The 8,488-nt window shown below is 41.6% G+C and overlaps 1 pseudogene; it reads right to left on the bottom strand.

Moving 5' to 3' along the window:
- Positions 1–1,014: 1,014 nt before the first annotated feature.
- Positions 1,015–1,342, bottom strand: LOC117356973 (annotated as a pseudogene).
- Between the last annotated feature and the right edge of the window lie 7,146 nt (positions 1,343–8,488).

The raw sequence follows: 8,488 nt of genomic DNA, 5'->3' as shown, positions 1-8,488 counted from the left end.
AACATATTTAACAGCTTGATATAGAACAATACATTTACAGGGGTGCTTCAAATAAAAGGTGGCACCCAAGGATGTAACCCCAGGCTTCGTTAACAAAAATTCTCGATGACACCTCTGCATTCTCATGTTAAATCAGGAAACATCTTTACTTTAAGACCTATAAATTCCCTTTGCCTATTTTAAAATAAAAGTTTTAACAACCATATTTTATCAATTGAGAGAGCTACTGATATGATCAAAGTGCTGCCTCTTTATCAGATATTTCCAGCATTTCAAATACATTTAAACACTGTTGATTTAGTATAGATTTTTGAACTTGACTTTTTCCAGGAAGATAATATACTGAAGAAAATGGAGGCATCATCTCCTTCGAAATATCCAATATTTCTAATAAATATCTTTTAAGCATTTCCCTAGGAGTTACAGACGTAAGCCTAGGGTATTTAATCAATCTTAAATTATTATACCGTGAGTTATTTTCAAGCATTTCCACTTTCCTTCTAAGATTAACATTATCTTTTATAAAGTTCTCATGCAATTGCTTAAAAGTTATTATATCCTGGTCATGTTTCTGAAGCAAAAATTTAGAGGCAGTCACTTCAACTTTCATATCTTTAAACACTTTAGAATGTTCCAATAGTTTCCTTTCAATTTGCTGAAGATTGGGACTTATGGCCTTCACAAAGCCAGCCATAAGATCCCATAAAGACTCCAGGGTTACCACTGCAGGTTTCTCAGGTAATATCAAAGGTTTACTATTAAGAACACTCTCACCAGTGTGTAAACCTTCTTGTTATCCGTCTGCTTGACCCAAACCATCCACCGATGTTGTAATGGCCTCAGATGATCCAGCTGGAGTCCCTAGAATTGGGGTTCCAGACTCCAAGCTCATCACCGAGATATCCCTCGCCTCTGGGGAAGAGTAAACTCCAAGCTCCGGGGTTTCCTCACCCCTGGGGGAGCTAGTGCTCCGAGGCTGCGAACACATTTATTGAGAGTCAGAATTTTAAACAACTAATCTTGCTTTGCAACTGCTTTTCTCATAGCTGCCAGCACATTGCTCAACTCCTCTCTTTTTCTCTTGGCATGAATGTAGTCCCGGCCCTTTTTTTTTTTAATAAACTTCAGAGCACGTTTATCCTTAGACATTTTCAGCAACTCCATGGCGCGTCTCTCCTATGGTGCAAAGCCACACACCTCAGGAATCATGTCTTGAACAAACTTAGTATGTTTGGTGAGGCGCCCTCTTCTGCGGCACTGCCTGGGCTTGGGCACGTTCTTGGTAACTTGATGGCCTTTATTAAGGCCAATGGCCATGGGATACCTGATTGTCATTTCTGAACTCCTCAATGTGGCCACCACACACATAGGAAGGAAAGAACCATACCCATTTTATTCCTTTTTTGACTGTGCAGATTTCTTTATAGACGGTTTACAGTCATATGCACGTGGGACAAAGCCGCGCTGACATTAGAGAGCAGACAATTGAGTGTAAAACTCAAACGCGTCACTGTAAAAGTATATTTTAAAGAGCTCTGACAGGGTGTTTGCGCTGCCGTTGGGGGTGGTTTTGGGGGGTTATAACCCCCCATTATAAAGGAAACAACTTTTTCCCTATATTTTAGTGGAACAGTTAAGTTTTCTGTATAATGTGGGAGGTTACACCCCCCCCCCCCAATAGAAGCACGAACGGCAGCCCAAACACTAAAGGTTCCCCCACACCCCCCCGTCGGATCCCTTAAAAATAAACTTTTACAAAGGCACGCTAGAATCTTGCGCGCAATTGTCTGTTTTCTGTTGTCGGTGCGGCTTTGTCCGCCGCACTTTTGTCTCATCATCTTATAGACAACCCCAAGATCAATTCCTAATCTTTTATATCCACTTACCTACTCATCCTTTTCAAAAAAATATCTTTTTATTTCTGCACATATCATTTATACCATGCACCCTTATCCTTCATGTTCTATCCCTTCCCTCTATCTCATTTCCTCAAATATTATGTAACTTTTTCCCTCCTTCCCAACTTTCCTCACAGTCACGTTTGTCAGTATATGTCTTATGTGTTTTTTATTAATTTTTCCAATACACTATCAACTAGTTCTAACTTTTCTCCTTATTAATTTCTTGTTTTTTTTTTAATTGTTAACCGGTCAGATATTTGTTTTATGATCGGGATATCAAAAATCAATAAACTTGAAACTTGAAACAATGGATTTAACATGTGGTTCTTTAATAGAGCTCATCTTTGGGTTATCCTGTCATACCCTGCCCAGAAGGTGCTTCCATCAGTATCTCTGAATGCTCACTACCTCTGGTACTGGTTTTGTCAAAGTTACCTGATTTGGCTGCTTTTCCATTTCATGCTGATGGCATTTACCGAGTGTAGATTTATCACACTTTTTTGACAGTAAATTTTTCTTTATCACTACCTGATTTGCCTCATATGTCGGATGTTGCTAGAAGTTACAACTGAAAATCAGTTGCAACCTATGTTCCCTCTAAGTTGAGCACATGAGCAATCGCTCATACATTCTAGGAGTGTCACGCACAGATTTTATATGTTCGCTCACAAAAATACTTGCAAATCTGGAAAATTGTTGAGTTTTAGAACTTGTTGCTCTCAAGGGAAAAAAAAATGTGCATGTACCCAGCCATTCCTTTGAGGGAGCACTGGTTGTAACCACTACTCTTCAATACCAGCTGAGTCTTGCATTTCACAAATCTTGAATGAATGAAACCCATATATTTAAATACCAGTGCCTTATCCAAAGTCTGTGAGATTGGCTCTGCAATCAATTTTTCTCTCATCTACTCCTAGTCCTTGCAGTGCCATTGACCATGCCTAAAGTCATAACAGTATACTGTATATATCTCCAAGAAACACCAGAATAATAATCCCCATGGAGTCCACAAATGCAAAGCAATACCACAGTAAATAAAATCCCACCTCAGTTATCAAGGGCAAGGGCAGCATCTCAGAGCATGTCAACTGAGAGCAATAAGAGATGGATTTAGCACACACATTTTCAATAGTAGTTTAAAGGAAGTTACATTCAGATATAGTAGGCATTTGTCTGTCCCTACATGGTTTGTAATCTAAGGGGTTGATATCCAAAACTATGTAACTGGCCAGGAGAGGCTCCTGGCTGTTTATATAGCTTGTGCATGATTATCTACTGAGGTTCAGTAGCACTTTTCTGGTTAGTTCCCCTAAATTCAGGGCAGGATTAATTTGTCGAGGGCCCCTAGGCACACAAGTACACTGGGCCCCCTGCCCCGCCCCACCCCACCATGTGCCCAGGCGGAAACAGGAAGCTGTGTCAGAGGGAAGTTTTGGGCAAGCAGCACCGCTTGCACAATTACAGTTCCTGTTGCCTTTCTTACCCGCGTTGCTTGCTTGTCTTACTTTCTGTCGATGGGGGGGAGTGCCAATCGGGGTAGGGCCCGCGTTGCTGATCGGAGGGGGGGGGGCTCGCATTGCCGATCGATGCTGGAGGGGCCCAGCGCTGTTTGGAAAAACCAATGTTGATGCCTTCCTTCATCGGGCCCCCCTGACCATTTTGGGCCCTAAGTACATGCCTACTGGGCCTATTGGTTAATCCTGCCCTGCCTAAATTTGTACCTGAGACAATAGAGAACTAAGTGACTTGCCCAAGGTCACAAGAGTGTCTGTAGATTTAAACCCTGGCTTCCCTGCTCTTATCCTGCCATTCTAATCATTAGGCTGCATAAAATTGCAGCACGAATATGACACAGGAACACAATAAATGTCAGAAGATAAAGACTTGTACAGTCCATCCAGTCTGCCTAATAAGGGTGCCAGAGTTGAATCTGGCACTCTGTACAGTTTCCATTTCATCATGTTTAAACATTTGGTATACTGTATCTCCAATTTGTATGCCAATTTGGGGGCATAGACCAGTGGTCTCAAACTCCAACCCTTTGCAGGGTCACATTTTGGATTTGTAGGAACTTGGAGGGCCTCAGAAAAAAATAGTTAATGTCTTAAAGAAATGACAATTGTGCATGAGGTAAAACTTTATATAGTTTATAAATCTTTCCTTTTGGCTAAGTCTTAATAATAATATTGTAATTTATAGCTAAAGAGACATTTGATCAAGAAACTGTTTTATTTTACTTTTGTGATTATGATAAACATACCGAGGGCCTCAAAATAGGACCTGGCGGGCCGCATGTAGCCCCCCGGGCCGCGAGTTTGAGACCACTGGCATAGACCATAGAAGTGCACCTAGCACCAGTCCTATTTTACAAATACTGGAGTTACTGGCAAAGCCCACTTCAGTCTTGATTTTAATCTGGTTTTTTTTTTTTTGACCCAGCCCATAAAAGTTTGCCAGGCATTGGTCTCACTTCCTAACCCCTGAAGGAGCCTTCAGAACTCACTCCTGTTATGCTGCTTCAGTAGGACTTTAGTACTATGAAAAGTTCTTGAAGTTGAAAAATTGAAACATGATATCATGTCAAAGACACAATGAAAAGGCATGTATTTTATTCTGAAATAAGAATATTTTATGGACTGACTGATCCATATTGATGGTGTTATTTAATGAACTGTGAGAAAATTTATTTAGGACACCTTATTCATATAATTTTTTTTTTAATTGGACTTTCTTTATGGACTACCTAGGTTTTCATTAAACATTTGACAAAAATGAGAGGGGGAGGGAGTTTGCTAAAGAACCCAAACAGAATGGAGGTCTGAGATAAGCTGGAATTATCAGCTCTTATTTTTTTGCACAACAATATTATTTCTTGCTCTTTTATACACGTGATTCTTCTTCTCAAAATACATTTCAGCTGAAGGTTGGTAAAAGTGACTTTTGCCATTAATAATAGCACCAAGCATTTGAAACCTGACCCACCCACCCTGACAAAATCTGATGCAGATAACATGGCAGAGGTTGAGAAGCTGCAGTGACATAACTCAGCCTTGCTGTCAGAAAGCAAAAAAGATATATATTAAATCAGAGATCACTAACACTACTGCAGCTATCAACTCCTGTCTGAGCTTACTTGAGAAAACAGTGTTGCAACTGGATGAGTAGTTTTCAACCAGTGTATGAACAAAAAGACTTACTTGTGCTTGAGTTTCAGATTGAGAACTTCGGCAACCATTGCTGCTGTAACAATTTGAGGATAGTATGAATGCACCAAGGGTAACAACCCAGTGAAATTTCTAAAGCAATGAATTCCTTCAGTACTAAACTTGCAATTTGAGTGCTCACTGGAGATAGAGTAGATGCATTGTGTTCCTCCCTGTTCAACCCTGGGCAACAACAGACTGTACCCAGTTGTTCTCAAGTTACTTCACTGTCCTTATATGGTGGAAATATCAGATAAAAATGAAATCTATTCAGAAAATTCAATGGCAAGACCAAAACATCTATATTTCTGCTGATTTCACCAAAGCGACCATGGAAAAAATAGCACCAGTTATTGGCACTTCATAAGAGGTTCAAAGCCATAGATGCTCCAGCCTGTATAAAGGCAACATATCACAACCATGCCAAAACCTACAGTCTCTCTCTAACACCTCTGTCAGGAGACTAATCCACACATCTACCACACTTTCTGTAAAAAAGTATTTCCTTAGATTACTCCTGAGCGGGAAGGGGTAAAACATGGACCTCACGGATCTGACGGACCTCGCGGATCTAAAACCGCACGTCCTTAAAAATCTGAGGTCCATGCCACTTGTAGTTAGTTTCTGGCTCTGACAGACCTCTATGACAATTTAGCACTAACGGATCCGTCTCAGCATAGGGAGGGAAAAGTATTAAGATTCATCAGCGCTAAAATGTCATAGAGGTCTGTCAGAGCTGCGGACCTCAGATTTTTAAATTTACTGGGGCTGCAGGAAACCGGTTTAAAGGATTCATTTTTGAGCCACTCCAGCACTAGTCTCTAGCTCTGACAGACCTCAATGACATTTTAGCGCTGACGGATCCTAATACTTTTCCCTCCCTATACTGAAACGGATCCGTCAGTGCTAAATTGTCATCGAGGTCTATCAGAGCCAGAAACTAACTACAAGTGGCACGGACCTCAGATTTTTAAGGACATGCGGTTTTAGATCTGCGATGTCTGTCAGGTCCGTGAGGTCCGCGTTTTACCCCTTCCCCTCCTGAGCCTATCACCTCATCCTATGCCATCTCATTCCGAAGCTTCCTGTCAATTAAAATAAACTCACCTCATGCACATTTATGCCATGTAGTTATTTAAGGCTCTATCATATCTCCACTCTCCCACCTTTCCTCCAAAGAATTTGATGTCCCTGCTTCTTGTAGTGACACCAAAAGTTAAGTGGCAGTAGGATGCATCCTAAACTGTACCATACCCTTGGTTTTTTGCAGTCCAAATGCATGACCTTGTATTTCTTAGCATTAAATCTTAGCTGCCAAATTTCTGGCCATTCTTCAAACTTTGTCTATTGCAGATTTTGGTATAATCTGCAAATGAATTGGTTTAATTGCTGATAAACAACATGGTAATTGACTGCAGTGTTTAAAACCAATTAAAACTAATATTTAAAAAACATAGGCACCTATAGGAGCCTGTAGAACAGGTTGCTGTTGTCCCGCCTACAATCAAAGTGGACGTGGCTTGCACCAGAAGTGACCATAGATTCTGGTAGGAGCCCCTATGTATGTGATTTTTGTGAAAAGTAGGCATCTGAAATGTAGGCCAGTAAAACCCTGGCCTACATTTCCGGCTTCTACTTTACACATAGCCATGATCCTGCAATTGATTCCGGTACATGATTGACATGCAACTGGCACCAGTTTTGGGGGCGCCAGATGATTCTAGCACCGGTTGCAGAATCTAGCCCATTGAGATCTTTAAATCTGTCCCCATACATTTTATGATGAAGACCTCCAAGCATTTTAGGTGGGCAAGCTTATGTTTAACTTATAAATATGAGAAAATGAATGCTGACATGCTGGGGCATAGTAAGATATTCAAATTAGTTTGGCGGGAGGGGCCTTAAGCGCCTGGGCCAATCCAGCCCTAGGATCCTGTGGGTTGGGCAGAGGAAGGACGGGCCTGCCCCATTTGGATGGAGGCGGGACTGCTGGCCAGATGATGCAAGGACCCATCTGGCCAACTTGTGGGTAAGCCTGAGGGGGGTTCCGGGGTGGGGAGATTCATTTGGGGGGGGGTCTGAGGAGGGTGTTGGGGTGTTTTGAAGGGCGGGGGTCCGGCAGGAAGGTTTGGGTACCCTTATGCCGGCGATCTTCGTGGGGCGTGGTCTACCAGCATGAAGGATTGAGCACCTTCCTGCTGGTGATTGTGGGTTCTGTGGGCAGGAGGGGTTGGGCACCATGATCGTCAGGGGGAAGAGGAGAGACTGACGACCATAGCAACAGCTGCTATATTCCCTTGCCGCGATTAAGTATAGTGGCCGCATCTACTTACCATGTAGGCCAGCATTTTGCTGGCCTACATTGTAAGCATCTCCCGTTCTACTAGGGAGACGCGTAAGGCCGCCTAGGTTCGCCTAAGGCTATCACCTAACCTTAGGCGAGCTTGCGGGCATCCCTAAGCTCCTGGAGGCGCCTTCAAAATAGGCAACCTGCCTGGGAAGCATTTATTTTTGAAAACTTGCCTCCCGATTGGCTGATTAGACAGATGTAGGACACCTACAGCTGCCTTCAATTGGGACGCACTTTGCAGAATCAGGGCCTAATACTATGACTAGAAAGCTTGGCTAAAAAGATGAGTCTTCAAAACTGACCTAAATTTAATATGACTGTAATTGATTAAGAAGTAGGAGGTAGCTCCTCAGCTTACAGGTTAAAAGGTAATACATCATTATTTTTATTGGAGTTAAAATGAGCTTAGGCAGGCAGGAAGATAAATGATTGAATGCCAAGTGTGGAAAGAAATAAATGCAAGGGATTGTAAGGGACTATCACAGAAGAAAAGTATTGAGGGTCACTGGAATAGACTGCCTTATGAATAAGAGTAAAAGTATCATGAACTTGATATGGGCTTCCATTAAGATGTTTTATTTAACTAACATACACACACGCACGCATGCGCACACACACACATGCACACATACTTTACAAAACCGCAATAGCGTTTTTTAGCACAGTCTGGAGTGCTGAATTCTCTGTACTGCTCCCGACACTCATAAGAACTCTATGAGCGTCAGGAGCAACGCAGAACATTCAGTGTGCCAGCCTGCACTAAAAACCACTATTGTGGTTTTGTAAAAAGGGATGGGGGTTAATTGTTAACCTCAGTTATTAGTAACTTGATCTAACTGCATAAAATAGGACGTGTTAAAATAATGTAAGTTTGTAGTAAAATAACACACCTTTGATAACTATGTCCTTTAATGATTTTGGCTTTGCCTTTTATGAAATTATGATAAAAATTGAAGAGTGTAATAGTTGTTACTATTAATGAAAAGAAGATGAAAGAGCTTTGTAGATGACCTGAATTTTTTTATCTATGGGCT

The sequence above is a fragment of the Geotrypetes seraphini genome, chromosome 1 (genome assembly GCF_902459505.1).
Source record: "Geotrypetes seraphini chromosome 1, aGeoSer1.1, whole genome shotgun sequence".
Lineage (NCBI taxonomy): Eukaryota > Metazoa > Chordata > Amphibia > Gymnophiona > Dermophiidae > Geotrypetes > Geotrypetes seraphini.
Note: the sequence above shows the minus strand (reverse complement) of the source record. Positions and strands in the feature narration are given on the sequence as shown.